The sequence below is a fragment of the Manacus candei genome, unplaced genomic scaffold (genome assembly GCF_025592945.1).
Source record: "Manacus candei isolate 608988 ecotype Guabito, Panama unplaced genomic scaffold, ASM2559294v1 h1tg000025l, whole genome shotgun sequence".
NCBI classification, from domain to species: Eukaryota; Metazoa; Chordata; class Aves; order Passeriformes; family Pipridae; genus Manacus; species Manacus candei.
In genome coordinates, this window is record NW_026138073.1 from 106334 (window position 1) to 128784 (window position 22451).

Below are 22451 nucleotides of genomic sequence, written 5' to 3' on the forward strand. Positions count from 1 at the left end.
TAAGTTCATGTTCAACAGGTAATAAGAAAAACAAGGTACAAAACCAATGAATGAAAAGGAACGTCTTTAATGCATTTTGCTAGAGCCGTGTGAAAAACATAAAAATATTAAAGCAAGGTTTTCACGTCCATTTCCATCCATTGTTCTCCCAAAGATTTAATACTTGTGTTTCTTTGCAACGCTTATTTTTTCTGGTTGTCTTCATTGTCATTGTGAATGGAACAAACCATGGGCATTTCACACACCCCTCTTAGGGTATTTCAAACTCGGGGAGTAAAAGAACTTTTCTTTAACACCTGTGAATGAGTCTTGCAAACCATTTCTAAGATAAGAATGATGTGAGATGGTGAGTAGACATGGGAAAAGAGATTGCATCAAGGCTTGAGCTGTGGATCCAGATGCACCTGAAACTGCGGAGTGTTGGACATAGGCCTGTGGTTTAGCTCTTTGGAGATGCTGCTGCCTGCAGTGTTGGGAGCCCCAGTGATGCTGACACTGGGACATAGTGGAGTACGGTGCAACTTCACAACACGCACCACCATATGCCCAGAGCTGTGCTCAGCAGAAGCTGCATTACTCACTTACTTTCAGTGGTTTGCATTGCACCCAGCACACTGACGTTTGCTCCTGAAAAAGCTGGCCAGTTCTTTGTGTCCATGAAACGCCGCCCATTTAGGCAGTTCTTGAAGAACCAAGTTAAAAATATTAGAACTACGTCAATTGCTGTGACTTGGGCCCATTTATGAACTTCCTGTGGAAGCCTGTAGTTTCGAAGGGAGAGCCAATCCAAACTGGTTCAGGAAGTCTCAAGGTCAAGGCATGAACATAATTCTTCAGTCTGCTGCTAGTTGTGCATGCAGTTTTTGTGGTTGTTGGGGTGAAATGAAGGTTAGGCTCCTGTACAACCCCTTTATCAAGATAACTGGGGTGGAGGGGAAGAGCACCAGGCAGACATAATTGCTGCTGCGATAGCTCTTATTTACTGTATTTGTCAGCATGTTTTGGACAAAGGCATGCCAGAAAAGTTTTGATGAAATGTAAATGGCTAATACACATCCAGTGGTGTAATATACTTGAAGAAACAGGGTGTGGTCTAAATGTAAAGCAACACAAATCATACAAGCACATGCACCTAGTTAGACACGGATACATGATGTATGGACATGGATGTTTTACTTCCTGCTAAAGCAGTTCTTCCTAAAATACCTCACCATGGGTTTAAGGTTTCTGTTAGGAATACCTATCAAACATAGCTCTACCACAACCACACAGGGATAAAAATTACTTTGAACTACAGCCTGCTCATATCCAGAGGCTTATTTCAACCATTTGAGAATACAAGTGTGTTGGATTAAACCCTTGCAATACATGGGACTTGAGCCCGTGAACTTCTCTTTGGTGCATTCACCTGCAGAGCACTTGTATTCAGCATCTGCTGATACTTTACAGAAGTGCTATATTTTTGATGAATGGCCAAGTACAAGTCTTTTATTACACTTCAGAGAACAGAATGTGAGAGTGTTATAAAAGATTATAATAATCCAGGAACCTTCACTACTGTGTGTGACTGGGGAAAAGCGGGGGGGGGAGGGCTGTCAGATGAGAAGATTCACGGTTTAATTTTCTTGCTTGAAAGGAAAGACCACGTGTAGTAGATTCAAACCAATAATTTCTAATTAGAAGCGATCAAGTTTATAAAAAATGCCCAATAAGGAAGGTGTTCTGGAAATAAATCTTAACTTAGAATTACTATTGCCAGAATAGAACTGGGAATACTGCCCCCGAAGAGCAGTAATTGTATATCCCCAAAATCTAGTTATTGGGTATTAATAATTAAACTCTAATTCAGGTGTCTAATAATATAGATCATCATTAGCCTTCTGTACAGTATAGAAATAATGCATCTTATGTGGAATTGGACAAAATTCTCCTGATCTTTCCCCAGTCCACATAGCCTGAATCAGACTCAATTTTCATCTTCCTGTGTAACCTGCTCTAGGTGACCCTGCCTTGGCAGGGGGAGGGTTGGACTAGATGATCTTCAGAGATCCCTTCCAACCCTAAAAATTCTGTGATTCACTGGTTTTTGAAAAACCACTTTCTAACTCCTTTTCTCTGAAGATTTGCGCTACAAAGTGCAAAGCAACACAACCCAATTGCTCAGCCTGAAAGAAAAGACAGTTGTGCCCCACCTCTGAGACAATACACTGTAATTTACAGCATTACTTTGACCCTCAACAGCTCAGAGCAATTTCACCACGGTTACTGGCTAGACTTCTCATCAGATGAAAGTCAGTTAAAGTATTTTGCTTATGTCTTAGAGAATAGCTTCACTAAGTAGCTTGACCTTCAAAGCATCACCTGTGTATATGGCAGCGTGATAAACATGAGAGTGATGGGAAAGAGATACCTCAAACACTCATTTCATAGTCTAGGAGAGACGAGGAGAGTCTTTCATCACTGTTTAGATAAGGTTAGGAAGGTGGCATCAGTTGGGCATTTTCAGAATTTCATTCCACCTTTTTGCTTTCTACTTACAGTCCGTTATTTGGATTTAACAGGTTTGCTAAGTCTCAGTCCTTTCTGCTAAGATGCTCAAAATCCAGAGAAGAAAGAAGATAGGTAGAAGAGAGGAATAAAAGGAGTATTCCTGCAGGTCTGCAGCTAATCCCACTGTGATGTTGAGTATTCATAAAAAATAAGGCAAAAGCCCATGTTGCTGTTACCTGTACATTCCTATAGCCTTCTACATAAAATGGTCACTGATACATACTAGAAGACCCTCGGTCTGATCATTGTCCTTCACCAGCAGCAGGACTTGCTCAGACTTTGACTCGCAAGTGAATTCTTCGGGGCCAGTGTGAGGATTCCAGTGCTCTGTGCAATTACACTAAGGCTTATGTAGTATCTAATAGATCTCTAGAATTGCAGTCTCATGCCTGTAAATTACTCCCAAGACTCCCAACTTTCCACAGCTTTTCAAGATATATGTCATCTATCTGATGCTTCTCGGCCTTAGTATTATCAAGAAAGCTGATCATATTAGACAGAGGGAGAACTGCTGTGTATGGTTGGTGGGTCATAGGGGACGCAAATCTCCCTCCTGTAAAAGGAGAAAAATCCAGTGGATGAGCAGTTTGTTCCCCCTACAATGAAGCAAGCTGTCCCCTTGCGTCACCTCTGGATTTATCAACCTCTGTTCAAATTATGGCATTTAAAGTGGTTATATCTTCTCTGCTCCCTGCAGGTCATCAGTCACTGATGAGCAGCCTGGGACAGTCTGTATGACTGCCTGTTCCCTACCCTTCTGTAGGACACACAAAAAACAGCCTAATAAAAGCTGAGCATAATAGACATCTTAAAACATGATTTCTCAGTCTATAAATGATCTGAATAGAACGCTACTTAGACATTCATATGTCCTTAAGGTGAAATTTAAACCATTAGAGTGACTTTCCTCCAAATAGCACGTTTTTAACCAGTGAAATCAAGATGTCATATTCCTCGCTCTTTCTCCTCCTTCAAATGAGAAACACGAATGCTATATAAGATTAAATCACCAACTCTTAGAGAGGCACAATGTGGTACTAAGCACAGTGTGTGAAGGAGAAGGTGAAAGTCTAGAGATAATTAAGTAATGGAAGCTTCAGTATAAATAGCTCATACATGAAAATAGCAGTGACCAAGAAAGGACACTCACCGTTGTCATATTTATCACAGTAAAACAAATACACATGAAAATTATATTTATTTTGTTGTAATTGTGAATCAGTGAAATTTATATAACCTCAAGGAAATTCACATAAATTCACATAAAAGACCTGTAAGTTTACAAATAAAAAGAAGGTTCTTAGAAAACCCAGCAATATTGCCAGGTTTGTCAAAGAGGCAGTGTGTCAATTACTGAAAGAATCCACTAGCTGTTTATCAAAAGCAGATGCAGAATTCAGCTCCACTCTGTATTTCTAATATGTTTAAAAATCAGATAAATACTTGCTGCACTAAGGTGCTAATTAACCTACAAGGCTGTCACTTAATCTCAGAACAGAGAGGCACAACTTGACTGTCTGATGTATACGAAGGCAGAAGAAAATGCTCAGGACTGTTCTGGGAAGTTCAGCAGAGTGAGCTGAATTAAACCTGCACACATCTGCATTCATTACAGTGCAGGGGAAGCTAAAGATGCCACCTCTTCATTTCTTTTAATTGGCTGAATAAATGAGATTTTCTTCATCAATATCTTCTTCCTACTCTCCTCCATTTTCTTTTTCTTTCAATTAGCAAAGACATTTGAAACAATTTGACTTATAAAGTAGGTCAGATAATACCCACAACACTGAGTTACCCAAGCATGATATAACTGAGGCCTGTAAGAGTGGCCATAGATCATAGCCTTTGTATGCTTTCCTCATTGCCAAAAATTCTGTAGATAAGTATTTTGTAAGGTTGTGGCTCACATATTCAATCTGTCATTCAAGAAAATGTAGCTATAAATGTGATTCACAAACCAACTCTATTTTCCCTCTATTCTCCTATTAGAAGAGAAACCAGAACTGTTTCTAAAACGGTGGTCTGTTTTACTGCTACTTAAATTCACACAAACTCATTTGAAGAGTATGAGAGAGCTGGAAATGTTTCTGTAAAGGATATTAGAAGGGTTTAGGAAGTCTCTTTCCAGTTGGTTAGAGATCCCTTACATTCAAATATTCATCAGACAGTCAACAAAAACTTAAAAAGATCTTACAGAAGATGGTTGAGATTAGAGTCTGACCCTGAGGAACTCTATTGCTTGTAAGCAGAAACCACTTTTTTTCATTACCATTATTTTCCTTTAAAAACTTGTACCCTTTAATAAGAGGGTAAGTAGGCCAAACTTTCTCTCCTCTAGTGATCACTGGCCACACGTGCTGTAGTCACAGATGGGCATGTTTGTAAAAGCTCACATAAAAAAATGGGTGAGAAAGTGCATAGAGTACAAGAGGACACAGTCTGAGAATTAATCGTAGACCTCATGCTGTCCAGTGTCTATGACTGAACTGTGTGGGTGTCAAAAGTCCTTAAATGCAAAACACGGTCTGTTTGAAAGGTTACTGTCATTAACATGTGGAGATGCTAATTCCCTGCTATATAAGTGCAGTTAGGAGTAGCTGAGCTTGGCCCTCCAGCTGCTCATTCTTCCACAGACACTTCAATTTTAGACAGTCAGTGGAGCTGATGCTGGAGTGGAGATTTTACCTGTGGTTTGATCAGGAACATTGTGTGCGACTCCCTGGAGCACAAATCAACCTCTTTGACAGGTTTCAGTGAATGCATTTTGCCAAATGCAAAAACATCTTCCCCTTACTCTATCTGTTGGGGTTTACATTGCATTTGGAAGGGAAGTCCCAGTTTGAGACCTGATTTAAGTTAATGCAAAGGGCAAGAATAGAGTGATTGGACCAAAGGTCATTGACCAATAAGGACTTTTCAGTGTCTTCAGTGAGAAAGCAGGTAGATGTGTTCTTTTCAGTTGCCCGTGCTGCTTTCCCAAGTAATTCTTGCTGCAAGCTGTGTTTTCTGTGCCATTCTGAGGTTATTAATGCTGCAGATCCCAGCAGACAGCTGAGCTTTTGGGGAGGTCACTGGGGAAAGGGAACAAAAAGCCTTTCCAAGACAGCAATTGTAGCTGCACGTCAGTGTCACTGTTTTCACTGAACTCACAGCCCCAGGGAAGGAGTGGTCCTTAAATCTGTACATTTACTGATCCCATATATCATCTCTGTTGCAAATCAGAAGTTCCCCAGGAGCACTCTGAGGCTGTCACGTGTTGTCTGTGTAGGGCTTGTTGCTTCCTGATGCCTGATTCCTGCAGCAGTTCTACAGTGCCCAGGCTCTCTATGGAGGCAAAGGAGCTGGTAGAGTGGGTCCAAGCAGGAATCATCATTTTGGCAAGGAATGCAACTGCTGATCAGAAAAAGATTAGAGCTCCTTGGTAATGTCTAAGAAAGTAGCACAAGTAGGTATGACAATGGTTTAGCATCTGAAGTGTGTTGGCATGCAGCTGGCAGGAGAATCCTAACAGCAATGTCAACATTTTTGTCAGCTCTGAGAAATACAGCTGTGGTATTGCATCATATAAGCACAGAGAATGGCCACTAGAAACTCCTTAAGTCTTTCACTCCTTGGATAAATAACACAGCAAAAACAATAGGTACAGCTAAAGCACCAGATTTTTTTTTAAACAGGTGCAACCTGCCCCTTCAATGATAATTAATTCAGTTGAACTGTGGCCCTAAGAAAACCATAGGGCTATAGTTGTTTCTGCCTCGACAAAGAGCAAATGAGGGGAAAATAGTCCAGAGATAATCAAAAGAGCCTCATATACACAAGGAGTACTTGTGAAAGGAGAAGCAGCACCAAATTTCCAGGTGTTTCTGACATTTTCTAGGAGACAGGGGCAGATGAAAGACACAGAATTTGTTAGCTGAAAAGCAGGTTTTGATCTGTAATGCACTGGCCCATATGGTGCCCATATCAAGACTGTTCTCATCCAAATGAGCAGTCCAATAACCATATTTTCTTGTTTAGGGTAAAACTCAAGAATTTTCTCAAGAAGATAAAATCAACTCGTGCTTTGTTCTTTTTCTGCTTGTCTTAGCTAGAGCTGCTCAGTACAGGCATGGCTGTCAGAGGATATCCAAAAAAGATACCTGTGTTCAACACTGCTCACGCTGTCTTTTGGCTCACTGCTGTGTATGATAATAGCAGCGTTGCTGACATTATCCTGCATTTGTAGTAGAACCAAGTTATATCTAGACTAGACCTGGAGACAAACCTAGGCAAAGCAGGCTCTCAAAGCATCTGGATTTGGAAGGAAAGTTAGGCCTTGAGCTACAGATTCAGCCTAGATTTTAGGTAGTCACTCTGGGAAAGATGTTCCCATCTTTTTCTGTTTTTGCTTTATCAGAAAAACCAATCCTAGATGTTGATTCCACTCAGTTCATAGTTCTCTCTGCCCCTTAAATCCCTGCTCTGTGCCTACACTAAGCTAGCATACACCCATAGCATTGATGAGAAGCTTTACAAGAGACAGAATTTTGTTTTTTAGGTCAAGCACTTCCCAGGGCTGGTGATATGTTAATGTTAATTATGGAGGTAGCACAGAAGAGGTCTACTAATAGGGCTCAGGTCCCTTAGAGACCTGTATGGGTCAATTGTATGGAATTTTGCTGACAGTCATTAAGTGTAGGAGAAATATGGTTAGCATAAGCATTGTGAGAGGTTTTTAAAGGAACAATTTTTTAAAAAGCAATTACACATATATAAATCTATACATAGTTTAGGTAGACGTGGAACATGTGCTGCGCTCTAGATCTTGTAGATGGAAGGAAGTCCCATAAAAATGCTGTAACAGAGGGAAGGAGGATCAGGGACTGAGCTTAGACACAAGGGAAAGAGGCATTCTCACTTGTGATCTGGTGAACATGATGGAAAATAATATGTCATCAGCTTTCACCTATTACTGCATTTTGTAGCATAAACCTGAAAGAAACTTTTGTAAATTCTTGGAGAGTAAAGGATCCCAATACTATATCCTGACTTAGAGCTGTGCATAACCTACTGAAATTCCTGACAACAGCCACAGCCAGCTCTGTCATGAATTGTGTCTTTCTTTCTGTTTACTTGAGTACTGTCTGAATTGCCACAGGGAGTAAGGAGGTGATAGTGGTTAATGCAGGACTTCCAGCTGCTCAGAGACAGGGAGCAGTCTGTGGGAGCCCTTGCTGCTCGAGGCTGGGCAGTGCTTCACCTTGCATTGTCAGGCATTAGAGATGGAAAGACAGCTATTAAATGCTCTTGGATGGCAGAGTTTTTCTAACAAGCACCTTTAAGAAGTGCCTCTGAACAGTATCAGGAATATCATATTAATACCAAAGAAGGAGAGATTTTAATACATTGCCCACATTCAGGTATCAATCTTACAGCAGCTCCATGACCGCTTTCCTGTTCCCTCATATCCATGGAGCTGTCTATCCTGGTTCCTGCTGGGGAGGCAGGTGTGGGGAGACAGTGTAGGTAGTGAGGAAGTCAATGTGCTCCCCCAATGCAGCTTTGTACTGCACCTCACCATCCTGCACACACAGCAGCTATGTCCCAGCACAGCCTCAGAGGGCTGCCACTCTTCAGACACAACATGTTGGATCTAACCCTGGCTTTGTTTACGAGGAATCACAGTCCCATATACCTCCCAGGAAATTTTCCCAAGACCTCAGCAGATGTTGGCTTTATTAGCAGCTCAACTCCATTCTGATGGCTACTTTTCTGATCAAATTACAGTGCAGAGAAGGAGGAATGTGTACACATGGCTATCTTCACGTCCCGAAGGCTCATATACCTGGGTAGACTTCAGAAATACATTTCAGTGGGGTTACACAAGAGGAGAGAGTCTGCTGTGTATTGCAGATTTGCCCTGGATGATGTTTATAGGGCATAGAAGTGATACTGGTGTGATTTAAGCATTCCTAGCACCATGCAGAAAAAAAAGCATATGCTGCAGACAGGGTGATGAGATTGCACATTGGCAAGATGCAGCCTGTTTGAAATGGTCAGGCCTTTTACTGTCAATGAGTGTTCTTTGCACGCCTTTCTCCTGTCCCACCCCCACCCCGAGCCTTACTGAGAAGATTTATTGAATGAGAGATTGCACATTAGAATTCTGCAGCCTTTCCAGAATCCACTGCTCAATGACATGGGGTATATCTCTAGATTAGATTTGTAACAAAAGCAACAGAATGCTATTGCATTTTAAATGCAAAGCTAATCTCATAGTTTATGGTTTGATATGCCACCCAGCAAAGTGATTTATAATGTACAGCACATTTTTAATTATCCTAGAAGAATTCTTTTACAGGACCCAAAGGGGGGGTTAATGTAAAAACTGCCTTAAAGATTTGGTGTTCAGTGGCATGGAACAATTAATTTTATCTTAATTGACTAGAGTTAATGGATGGAAGAACATCTTTAAGAGGCACTGTCTGTTTTGCTAAGAACCCTCTTAAAGAGCTTATAAAAGGACCCCTTCACTTGAGTAATTGGCTGGATTAATTAGATGCTGTCTGTCAAAGGTGTAGAGCAAGCAGATTTAGACCTATCATCAGAGAACACCTTTTGGTGCTCTGTCTGATTTACCAGTATCACAGGGATGTCCTCAGACTTCTTTTTCTCAAAGGAAATACAGCTAGGTACTGATAGACAAGTGATAGTTGCTTGTGTCTGTTCCATCCAGCCATTCTCAGCTGTCTCAAATTAAATACCTTTTCAGTCTGTTGGCAGTTCATCCTTTCATCTTGAATACATCTAATAAACTGAGATATCAACCCACTACATCCCCCTGCTGAGCCCTCTGGGCAGATGGACCTATTCAAGAATAGCTAGTTTGGCGTTTCTGATGAAAGTTTCTTACCCTCTTACACTTTAGGTATCAGTCTGTATTCCTAGTTCTGAGAGTAGGCTAGAAGAGCTCAGAAGGGACTCCTCCTTAGCGCACATCCTCAGAAGTAATGGACTCCATACAGCAGAATACATCTTTGAAGTCAAATCTTCTGGTCCTTAAATAGATAAGGGCAATATGTGAGATAAAACTGGGCACCTCAAAATCTTTCCTTTAAACTTTCCACTCTCACACTGTCAGGCTTAAAAAATCCAGACAATGGCAGTGAAATAAAACTATGTCACAGTGAATACACTCAGGGTAAAGAACCACTGTGAGAGTGACATATATTAAAATGACAAAAATGTAAAAAAAAAGTATTTTGTCTGGACAAGCAATTTATCTTGTCATTAGGTTGCAGTTCTAAGGAAAAACATCTTCAGTGGCTACAAGAGATAGTAAATATGTGTGCCTAACTGAAAAGTCCAAGAAAAAAAACGCAACAAAATAAAGGAATTATGTAGTTCCTGACATTTTTTCTGATTGTTTCATTTGCAAATAAAAAAAATAGATATACTAAAGTAAATTCTGAACTAAACTCTACTTTTGAGTTGAAGAATTAAGATGATTTTGATTTTCCAGAATTATTGAGGAGAGAGGGTTGGAATTATTTAATAGATTCATCTCAGCCATATGTCATAAATCTATGCAATTTTTAATCATACCAAACCTGATTTTTCAACTAAAAATGCCTCAGCCATGCAAAGTACAGCCAGCTCTCATTTTAATCTGGGAACCGAACATGACCTTTTAGGAGACAGAGGAGAGCCACTGAGCACTTTCCTTCAGCCCTACAGATTAGCAGTTAAGAACTGCTTCTCTCCTTCTGGAAATACTCTCCTTTAACAACTGGGTGAATCTCTGTAATACAGGAAAACTAAGTTCCCTTGATGATGCTTCCCCCAAATGTCAGGAAAGAAAAGCCAGATAAAAGATCTTGTTAGTTTAGAATTCCAGAAAACACTTCTGGAAGGAGAGCCATGAAAATAAGAGGTTTCTTAGTAGTGTCAGAGTCTTTCATATGCTCTCAGGTCTCTCTGAATACTGATAGAAGCTGCCAAACCTCCCTGCCCTTCTCACAGGGAGGTATCTATGCACACCCAGCTTGCAGGAGCTCAGGAACTTTAAAATCCAAGACACTGGGCACTGCTTTGTTCTGGACTGCTCAGGAGCATTCTGGACACAGTCTCTCTCCCACTGTCTGAGATCACTAAACCTTGCAGCACCAGCATTAAAAAGCATTATTCTGGTAATGCAGGAAAAGGTGATAGCATTTTTCACTGTTTTCCTACCCCATGACCAAATGACAGGACCAGCATGTGCTGGCCTGAGAGCAACAGAGAGCTTGGTTTTCAGCTTGTACTTCGAGGGATCTGCTATCTAAAACTTCCCAATTCTTTCCTGGTAGCAAAATTATTTTGGGGATCTTAGCACAAGACTAAGATACATTTAGCACAAACTACCACTGCTTCAGAAAGACTCTATGGGAGAGATTTAGGGCAGGGCTGATCAGCCATGAAAATTGTCTTGAAGAGTGAAGGCCATTTTGATTGATAACAAGAAAGATTGTATAATCTGTACAAATTCCTTTGTGGCTCTGGCAACACAAATAGCTGGAGAAATGCTAACAGCAGTAAGAGAGGAGTCTGTTAAGTCTCACTTCTGTCAAAAATACCTTGTTATTTTTGTTTTGGGTTGCTTGTTTGTTTTTTGGGTTTTTTTTAATAGGGAATATTACAATTACAAACCTCATTAGAGAGGTTTCCTTCTGATCCTAGCTTCACTGCGTTTTTCCCCTGGTTTGTCCTCAGACCTGGCTGCATGGTGTTGATAAAGCAGCTGATCCTGTTAATACAGGGAAATGACAACTCCCCTTACATCTTAAGAGTCCTGCAGGGCAGTATGGTGTTCATTATGTTGAACTTACTGTGAGTATTTTCCATGGAAAGTATGGAATGACAAAATGAAAATAGAACATAAAGACTCTGATTCCAAGTTTTAGTGACTAGGTTACACTGCCAAAAATAAACAAAAAAATAATAATCAGGAACATACTCCTGATCTCTAACTATAATATGTGCCATGCCATCAGACAGTTTCTTTTCAAGAAACGTATCATCTTTTTCTAAGTGGATCTAGGACTCATAGTCAGAAGGACATTAGTAAATATGTTATAGTTGGAAAAGTGACTACGTAAGCTGGAATCTGGATGAGAAAATGATACGGTGCCAGGTGCTCATTTGGGGTGCATTTGGATGCTCTGCTGATTTGTACCTCTGAGGATATGAACAGCAGTTTATGATTTGACTGCCTTGATGATTCAGGCTGGCACCTGAAAATAGAGTGAGCTGAAACATTTTCCAAAAGGGAAAAATTCACAAAAGCATTCTATGTGACCGATACGTCTATTTTGACAGAATTTAAAGGAACACCCATATGCTGTAGCCTAAGATATGGAAAACCCAATCTCTGCTTCTTGAAAGTCTGGTTTTTTGTCCCAGATCACTTTGAATCAGTCAGCACTGGTAATTAGATTCTGAATTTCTCACAATTCAGTGCCTAAGACACCAGCCACAGGAGAAAGAAATACCACAGGTTTTGGTCTCAAGGCAACCAGAAATGGGCACAGTTCTGTTTCATTTCTAGAACATCTGAAATAACTTCTTTTCAGTTTTCTGAGGCTCAAAAGTAAATTTCTTCAAATGTTGCAGTAAACTTCAAATGTTGCAGCAAAGAAAAACAGGTTTCTCCTGGTAAAGTCCTTTGCGAACTGAGCTAATGCTCCAGACTCTGCAGTAATCATTGTCGTGGTTTAACCCCAACCAGCAGCCAAGCCCCAGCAGCCACTCGCTCACTCCCCCACCAGTGGGACTGGGGAGGGAATCAGAAGGGTAAAAGTGAGATGACTCATGTGTTGAGATGAAGACAGGTCAGTAGGTGAAGCAGAAGCCACACACATAAGCAAAGCAAAGGAATTCATTCCCTGCTTCCCATGGGCAGCAGGTGTTCAGCCATCCCCAGGACAGCAGGGCCCCATCGCATGTAACAGTTCTTTGAGAAGACAAAGCCATTGCTCCAAACGTCCCCCCACCTTATTTACTGAGCATGACATCATACAGTATGGAGTACCCCTTGGATCAGTTGGGGTCACCTGTCCTGGGGTCACCTAGCCTCACACACACCCCCTCAACTTCTTCCCCAGCATGTCAGTAAGAAAACCAAAAAAGGCCTTTACACTGTGCAAGCCCTGCTCAGCAATAACAAAAACATCTCTGTAATATCAACACTGTTTTCAGCACAAATCCAAAACACCACCCCATACTAGCTACAATGAAGAAAGTTAATTCTACCCCAGCCAAAACCAGCACAGCCATTCTATACATAGCAGATAAAATACCTTTTTCATCACTGCTTTAAGATGTGAAGGAATTTGACTTTAAGAGTGTGTGTAAAATAAAATGTTGCAGATGAAAAGCTGGGTTAATGGGATGACAATTCAACCAAAAAGCTTCAAGGCATAAAAAGGAGCAATACTATAGCACAATACTATTTTAAAAGACATCTGAGGACTTTTCGCATAAATAAACATTGCAACACTTGAACCATGAAATCTGTGACAGGCTAGGGGCTTCAGAGAATGGGACCATGACAGAAAGCTGTGAAGGTTTGTTGGAAAGTCTTGGAGCCTACTCTACATAAAGATACCAATTTACATTTCAGTGGTAAGTGAACAGATTGTTTAGATCAGAGAACCTAACAGTGTACCTGCTGCAAAACATCATGCTACACCATGCGATATAGGGCCAGATAAGATCTTTTCAGAGTGGTTAGAGCTACCTCTTGGGAGTGGCCTCAATGCCACAGTTCTGCAGAAGGGTTGTGGAGCATATCAGTGATGTCCCCATGTCAGCCAGCCATTTTCTCATGTCAGTCATGTAACCAACCCACTGTGAGTGTGTTACCACATCTGTTGTTCTACCTGTGTACATCCATTCCCAGAGCAGGGAGAGAACTAACAGCCATGCTTTGATGCAGCAGGCAGCTCCAGAAAATCATAACATAAGATGGTAACAGGGCATACCTGGATACTTTCAAGTCTATAAAGACAGCAGGCTTCTTCATTGCATTTTCCATGGCTTGTATGAATCCTACCTTTCCTTGCACAGGTCTCCTTTCTGATCCACATATGATACACTGGTCTTCCTGTCCATGGTGTCCTCTGAAAAGTAAACAGCACAAAGTGGTTGCAGAATACACTGCAGAGACCAGCAGAACTGTGCACACACCAGGACATGGTGTGTGTATATCCACCATGGCCCTGTGCAGCCCACATTAAAGCTCAGACTGTGGTGTTAAAATCAGCTGAGCTGTTCCACTACTGCCTAGTCCCATCTTCCTCCTTGGGCCAAAGAGGCCACCTTATCCTCTTCCCCAGCACTGTGCCTGTGGCTTGTTTGACTTCATTCAGATAGCTAAACAGGCAAAACCTGGTCACTTTTCTGGTGCTGAGCTAGTTTCAGGTTGAGGACCCAGGCCATGCACACTAGTCTTACTGGTCAAATGGTAATGGAGGCACAATCTTGAGTCTTCATACTACAGTTATACTGCCACTAATACATACATACAAAGAGAGTTTTGCCCCCTGTAAAGTGAACCATTAGATGTGAAGCAAATCTTTAATCTGCCTGCACACAGAACACTTTATTACAGAGAGAGAAGCATGATTAAGCCACAGAAAATTGTTTGATGAGGTCCAGCTCTTGTCTTTTGTATTCCTGCTCAAGCTGTCATAACTGGGCCATGGCTTCTGGCCACATCATTATACAAGCTCTGTGGACTGACAGTTCTGATTTCACTTCTCTCACTGGCTGTGCCCACATTGCAGGCTGAGCTGCATTTCCACACTGCTGTGTTTGCTGAGCTTTGCCACAGTAGTGGAGTCAGTGAGGGTGCCACTTGAAGAATGACAGCAAGAATCAGTGCTAGTTTAGCCTCTGTGGGAGGTTAAGCATGGCATCATTTGGTCTGGGAGGGAGAGAGGAACACTCTCGAGCTCTCTTGAGGAATTGGGGAGGCTGTATTTAAAATACCTCTGAGGATTGTTCCTCTGCCCTTATTGCATGGGGTACTGTCTCATAACAGCGGTCATTCTTCATCTCTTCTTGTTTCTTCATAGTTTATAAGGCATATTTTATTCCTCTTACTGCTAGGTCAGGAAGTGTGCCACAAATGTCCACCTGTCTAGATATTTAAACTTGGTTGTTGCTTTAATAAATGCAGCAGAGGAAAGTTCTAAGCCCCCAGTTAAAGAAATTTTCTGATACCTCTAAAGTCTGATGTCAAGCAAGCGTCTAGATCAAAGTAGTAATTTTTTACCTTCTCACCTTGCTCTAGCAATTTTGATGGACTAGGCTGTTTTGAGGCAAATGTAGAATAAGGTTCTCAGGGCTTGAATGTGAAAGGCATAGGCTGATAGGTTTACAATATTTTGCCCCAAAAATATAAATATCACCTAGGGGCCACACCCAAATGAAAATTCTTTGATTTAAAATTAGCACCTGAACTTCATCCTGTAAATCCACCTCATTATGGCTTTTTTCCCATGCAATTTATTTTTGGGGTCCATAAAGTTTGCTTTTTCAATCCATTAATAATTCAGAACCTTAATAGTCATTCATCATCATCATGGACAGTCTTCGCGAACGAAGATTTGGGAAAGGTCTCTACCCACGTTTGTTACAAGTGCGCTCATTAACTTTCATTAAGACTCAAAAAACCTGGCAGGGTCCAACAAAATGATTGTTTTGATTTACCATAAGTTGATGTCAGTTCTGCACACATTGAATGTGTCCAGTCCTGTGTGGGAGCTACTGGTTTGTCCTTTCTGCAGAGTTGGTAGCCTGGGATGCAGTTTGACACCTGCCCTGAACATCAGTCACTGGTACTATACCTTTCCCTTAACTCCTCTCTAACTTCAGTACCATTCTCAGCCTGAGGCACATGGCAAATGACAGGTTTTTGCTGAGGTACTGCAAGGTTGATTCTTTAGTTGCACAACAGAAATATATACAGCACTGTGAGTTCTCCTTGCCAGCTGCTACTGAAGGCACTCACATTGCACACTTGGGCACTCTTGCACTGCTGGATCTAAAAGATGGATGTTGTTACTGCATTGAAAGGGACATCTTAAAGCCATACATTACAAGAGTCATTTCCACTTTGGAAATGGCAATTACAAATCAAGGGTGTCCTGCTGTTCCTAATACCACTTTCAAAATCCCATGTTCTGCCCTTATTCCACTATGTGCATAAACAACTGTTGTTCTACTTATGCATGAGTGAAATTGAAATCAGTAATGCTATGACAATGCTTTGAGATAATTCTCTTATTCGAACTCATTATCATGTAAAGTGTTTGTATAACTTCACTACTTGCAAGAAATTCGTATTTTGTCTGAGAATCATATCAGATTCAGAAGTATGTTCTGAATCTATCAGATTCAGAAGATTTGTGAAGTATTAGTGTTATGTTATCGTATTATTGCTACTTCTCCTAATTTTAGAATAAAATATTATTTTTTTGAACAGAAAGAAAACAAAAACTGAAAACTGTCATTACCTGCTTTGGAAGTATCATTTTCCCTGTTCTCTAAAAGTCTTTAGGAATACTAATTCTAAGTCTGATCCCAACACAACTCTAAACAGCTTAAAAAAATGCAAGAATGTTTTCTATCACAAAACCAATCCCTCTGTCTTCCACCAGTTCTGATGTCTTTTGGCATCGGGTGACAAGAATTCAGATTTCTGTTAATACATAGATCACTAAAAATTCTGGCTGCAGCAGATTATGATTGATTCAAATTCAGTTTTGTGTTTGTGTTTCACGGACATCAGTTTCCAAGCTGGCATCCTCCTTTGACTTTTCACTACTGTTATCACTTAAGATTATGTTAAACTGGATATTCTTAAAGGATTATAATGAATTGGATCCATTTGCTGCTATAATGATCACATTTGCCTAACTGACACCTAATCACATCTCATCCAGGCTAGATTCCAGAATCAGCAGTGTAGTTCCAGCTGTGCTCTGAGTTTCAGGACTATACGTGCTAAAGTACAGAGCAGCTGCTGTATTGTATAAACATAGAGACACTAAGGAACAGGACTTATATTCTAGTTCTGTGTTGCTCAGTGTGGTCAATAACCTCCCTGTGCAGCCATGAAACATATCTGGACCAGATTCTGACCTATTTAAAACTTTAAAACTCTTTATTATGCTTGTAAGACAGCAGAACCATCCACCAATACTGAGCATCTCCAGGAGTGTCCACTGTGTGTGACAAACATGCCTTTGTTCTGCCTGGCTCCATTTGCAGAACTCCCATACAATGATTTGTGCAGACCTTTTTTTGATTTTTGTCTACAAAGTTTTTATGAATTCTAATTCTATGGGTAAGTAGCACTGCCTAAACCTTTCATTGCTGCTGTTCTCCATTGTGTGCCTTCATGCAGAAATCACTGGCTTGGCTGCCTGAGAGCCGGTAACTCAAGAACCCCCATCCCTAGCAGAAAACAGCAACACTAGCAAACATGATCGTTAAATGGATCCAGGTAGATTTCCGTATCGCCGATTGGGCTACAAGAATGAAAGCACTCTGTGCCTTAACTTCAGTAATCATGGGCATGATCCTGGAGGTACCTATACCTCTTTGACTTAAGGATTGGGCCACAATAGTGAAATCCCTTTTACTTTGCAGTCATCAGGAAGAACAGAAGTGAAACAGTGCCCCAAGGGAAATGGACAAAGCATTTCTGGTTTAGGCTGTGGTAGGTATCCATAGTTTCCAAAGCCTTTGGTCCAACCTGTATTTTAAAAATCACATTGCTCTGGGATCACCCACTTAACACAACTGACTGCCAAAGCACAAAGTGAAGAAACATGCCAGAGATTATAACAAAGAATTTGTAGTAGAGCAGGGGTTTCAGCTTTGTTTCCCAGATAGTAGTCTCCCCACAGAGGTGTACTTCTCATACTCTGAGATGACCATCAGGTGACCAGCTGAAGGTCCCTTCTTACTTATATCTTTTCCTTCTCTTTATTAATGCAGTTCTAGGGGGTTGGCTTATTCCATCATTGATTTATAGAGAGGAATAAGTTTTACAGAGGGTTCAGAGTGAAATCAGAGGGTCTTATTCTGCTCAAAGATCACAAGTATAAAGTGACTCCACTGAAGTCAGGGTGAATCCCCCCAGTTTTACACCACTGTATCCAAACTCAGACTGTCACTAAGTCATTTTATAGAGGAGAATAGGGTAGAAGTGCTGAAAGGTTTCATTTCATTGTCAGAGGCCACTTGTGCTGTGGCTAGGGGTTGCTCAGCAAATAATTTGAAACCCATCCTGATAATTAGTGGGTGTTTTCTTTGTTATCTTCTGTCCTTTGACAGATATGCAGAATGGAGTTTCAACATAATGCAGATGTATGGTCTGCATGGTCTGGGAAGGAAGAAGAGTTTTGCAGCACAAAACAGAGACTTTTGTCACTGCCAAGCACTCAGCATTTTGCCCTTCTCCTTTGCATTGCAAGGATTCAACATAGCAAAAGGTTACCAGAGACGGGGAACGGTAGGGGGATGGAGATCAATAGGGCTATGATTTATCAAGCAAAAGAACAACCTTAAGGAAAACTTCTGCTGAGGCTGTTGGAAAGAAGAGCTCTGGGGTGCCTGTGAAGCTGATGATTTAATGAAAGTAAAAGCTCTGTGGTGGCTGATATGACATGTAAATAATATGTTTGAAGGAGTCTATAAAGGGTAGAGCTGCCCTTAATAACCTATTATGTATTATCAGCTGCCCCATTGTACCTTCTGGCACGGTGGGGCGCTGGGTGCGGTGCGGCCGAGCGTCAGCCCTCACTAGTTCATTGCCAGGTCATCTCTGGGGAGGAAGCGTTCCCTGTTTACAAGAAATGCAAGACAAGGGCCAGAGGGCCAGGCTGAGCGCAAGCTGAGGCCACCACAGCTCACTGCCTCTCCCTCGGGCCTGTGAGAGCAGAGAGAGGGTGTGCATTGAGCAGGGAGGGGGTATGCCACTTGTTGGAGGCCCAAGGACTCTGTTTTATTTTCATGCATGTCCAGCCTTTACTGGTGCTTTGTTTTCCTGAGTGGTTTAAAGCCACAGGATTAGGGAGGTAATGGTGCTCACAGACAGCTGTGCACTCCAGGGTACATGTCACTGAAGTGTGGAGTGGCTGTGCAGGTTTGTACAGATGCCTCAAAGCAAGAGCAGCCAATCCAGCCTAGCACATCTGGCATATAGCTAGTGAAACCTCAATCTCAAGCTTTCTCTTATCCCTTCTCTACTCATAGTGACCCAGGCTGGGCCAGAGAACACTCCCTGAGATGAAGCCCCAACACCTTTATGCTCCTCACTGTCAGTGCTCCCTTACAAAACTAGCCTGCACCAGCACCATTGTTCTCTGAGCACCTCTAGGAGCAGTGGTTGAAGATGGGAGAGTTTTGACCCTAATATTGTCTGGAATAGAGCAAAAGCCTTATGCACCTGAGCAAAAACCCTCTTTTCCTCTCCTGTATTCTGCACCACAACAATTCAAGGAAGAGCAAAATTCAAATTGAAATGCTTGTGGCATGAGGAAGAGATCCTTTCTGGCCTTGGCAGGCAAACAAGTTTATGGCTCAGAGTGTGAAATGTGATTATCCCTGTGTTACCTTGCCTTGACAGGCTGTGTATGTTATGAGCAGACATCATGTCTTTCCTGCCCTTTTCAGACTTCAGATATAATATTTGCCTTGATGATCTGCCATAACAGGGAACTGACTGGCTAAACATATGCTGCACTAATAGGCATTTCCTTTTGTTGGCTCTAAATACATTTGGACTTGAATTTCCTTTAGTAGTGAGCCTTCCTTTTGCAGAATGAATTAAAATAATAATTTACAAATGGATACAAGAAAATAAATAACCAGTTTTAATAGAACAGGGTTATTCAGCACCCTATTGCCTCCTCCAATTACTGTCACTGCATTGAGTTCATATGATTTTAATTTTATGCAATAAGGATGTCACTGTCTGAGAAAGACAGGCTTTTAATTAGTAACTGCTGAGCATGGGACTTGAAATAAAGCCAGGGATAGGGATACTGCGTGTAGAAAAAAAGCTGGATTCAATCCTCTTGGTCCAACAATAGAGGGTTGGGGTTTGGGGGGTATTGATTACTTTTCCTCTCCCACTGGATAGAGGGGATTTTATATATGTGGGCTTTGCATAACCCAGCTGTGTCCAGGTGAGATTCTGGTCTTGCATCCCATATATTATAAGCAGTTATGAGCTAAGATCCCTATGACAGGGGAGTTAAAATGGGCACAGGCTGGAGTCTGTGGATGGGAAGGTTATGGCAGCAATTTAGTAGTCATTTGTAAACTGAGCATATCTGATTCTGAGCAGCTGTGTCAAGCTCATCACCACTCAGCTGGCTTCAGGGAAGTTATACTTGTAGAGGATGTACTCCACAGGGAAAGAATAACTGTACCTTCTTAGGTAGTTCTTGAAAACTTGCTTTGCCGACTCACGCCAAGTAATTGCTAATGAAATCACCAATGCACACAGAAAAATATTTAGTCAAAATTGTCATTCATTTCAGAGCTTTGATGGATCTAGTCTAACAGAATTCAATACCACAGCCATTCTCTTTTTAGCAAAGAATTAAGAGAATCGTCTTTTAGCAATCTAGAACCACGGTTTCGCTAATGAATGGAGGAAACATCCTGGACAAAAAGACATTCTGTCCCCCACAAAAGGCAGAGCAGAAGTCAGCACTTACCTCAGAAACCCAAAGAGTTCACTTACTTCCTATTGCCACTATGTGGAAACAATGCATATGGGAAGCCATGTGTTGATAATTACCGACAAAAGCAGCTTTTAATACAGTGGTTCCACTATAGGAATGGAACCAAGGACATGATTTCTAGCTTCCTCAACTGCTTCTTTTGTTTTGTGGTGACATTTTTGGCAAAAAACTGCTTTAATTTTTACCTGCAGGCACTTTTGAACCCCTAAGAAATTTTCAGAAAATAAATCAGGGGGCTCTTTGGCCTTCAAGTATATTGGTAGTAATTAATTTGCATCATCTAATTTGCAGTTTGCAACAGATGCAAAGGAAAGAACTATTCTCTCTCTGTCGTGGCACTGACTGGGGATACCAGAGTGAAAGACCACGGGGAGGCAGCAGGGAAGTAATCCAGGCAGTCCGGGTGTCTGAATGCTGAACAGGTACCTGTTAACTGAATGCTGACACAATGGTTAAAACCTCAGCACACCCTGGAAGTCATTAAGCAAGGTATCCTTTGCTGATCTCTTGAGTTTTATATGCTGGGACCATCCTGTATGCTATATATACCTTATGGATACCAATTATGGGTTCCTTTCAAATACAAACACAGCAGAGGTTCTTTAAGTGCTGCACTTGTTCCTACCCTTCTTTACACTGAAAGTACATTGAAACTTACCTCCAAAAGAAACTAATTTATTCCAAGGAAGCTAATTCAGGCTGACTGGTGATGGTGATTAATGATAAGCCACCCAGTCTCCTTCTCTAAAAACTGCATTTTGGAATACTGAAATCCAATTAAGGAGTCCCTTGTTCCTGGACAGACACACGAGAATGATGGAAGTGCTCAGGAGCTGGGATGGGATAATCTGAATGTCCTCACTGGCCACACAAGACTTGCTTTGATCTCGAGAGGGTTTAGTCACAGGAGTCTCCCACTTGCCTGCTCCCTCCATATCATTAATAGGGAGGGAATCTCCCCCTCTACTCTGTCCTCCTGAGACTCCACCTGGAGTTCTCAGCACAAGAAAGACAATGACCTGTTAGAGTGGCTCCAGAGGAGCCCACAAAGGTTCTCAGAGGGCTGGAGCACTTCTGCTATGGAGACAGGCTGGGAGAGCTGGGGTTGTTCAGCCTGCAGAAGAGAAGGCTCTGGGGGGATCTCATTGCAGCCTTCCAGTACTTAAAGAGGGCTTATAAAAAGGAGGGAGGGTGACTTTTTACATAGGCAGATAATGATAAGACAAGGGGGAATGGTTTTAAACTAAAAGAGGGGAGATTTAGATTATACATTAGGAAGAAATTCTTTACCTAGAGGGTGGGGAGGCCCTGGCACAGGTTGCCCAGAGAAGCTGTGGCTGCCCCATCCCTGGGAGTGTTCAAGGTCAGGTTGGACGGGGCTTGGAGCAACCTGGTCTGGTGGAAGGTGACCCTGTCCATGGCAAGGGGGTGGAACTAGATCATCTGTCAGGTCTCTTCCAACCCAAACCATTCTATAATTCTGTTCTGTGATTCTGTGTTCTAAACTGTGGCACTAAAACTGCATGACATCTGAACCCTGGATTACTTGTTGCTACTTCAGGGAGATGATGAAGTGCTTTTGACTAACACGTTTCCAGCACATTTCCACTGTCTGCTGCAGATTCATTGCAAGTCAGAAATATGCTGTACATCTGTCCCAACATATGTGATAATACCTTGTAGGCACTGTGATGGATCTACTGCAGTAGCATTTGAAGGATCATGGCCAGCACATTTTAACAGCCTAACCAGCTGCACTTCAGATGTATAAGGAGCCACTTGGTGGACAGGATAAATAGTCCACAGCATAGCTGACTGGTCTGGGGATACATTGATATAAATACCTTACAAAAAAAAGAGCACTCCCCTTCTCCCTTCATGATCATAGACCATGAAGCAGAAGGCAAGTGAGATTTATGAGCCTTTCTTTAGGATGCATCACTCGATTTATTGAAAGCAAACTGCAGGCAATCTGATCCTTACTGGTACAGAGGACTTACATCATCAGTGGAAGTCACAGGCCTTAAGCTGAGATTTTCACCAACTCAGACTTTTTTCTTGTTGTTGTTTTCAGGCAGTTGGTGACTCTAAAGGAGGAAACAGGACATCACTTCT

At 41.6% G+C, this 22451-nt stretch overlaps 1 protein-coding gene across 2 annotated transcripts in view; it reads left to right on the forward strand.

Moving 5' to 3' along the window:
• Positions 1-22451, forward strand: part of FGD5 (FYVE, RhoGEF and PH domain containing 5) — a 93275-nt gene that overhangs the window by 11677 nt on the left and 59147 nt on the right. The window lies entirely within an intron of this gene.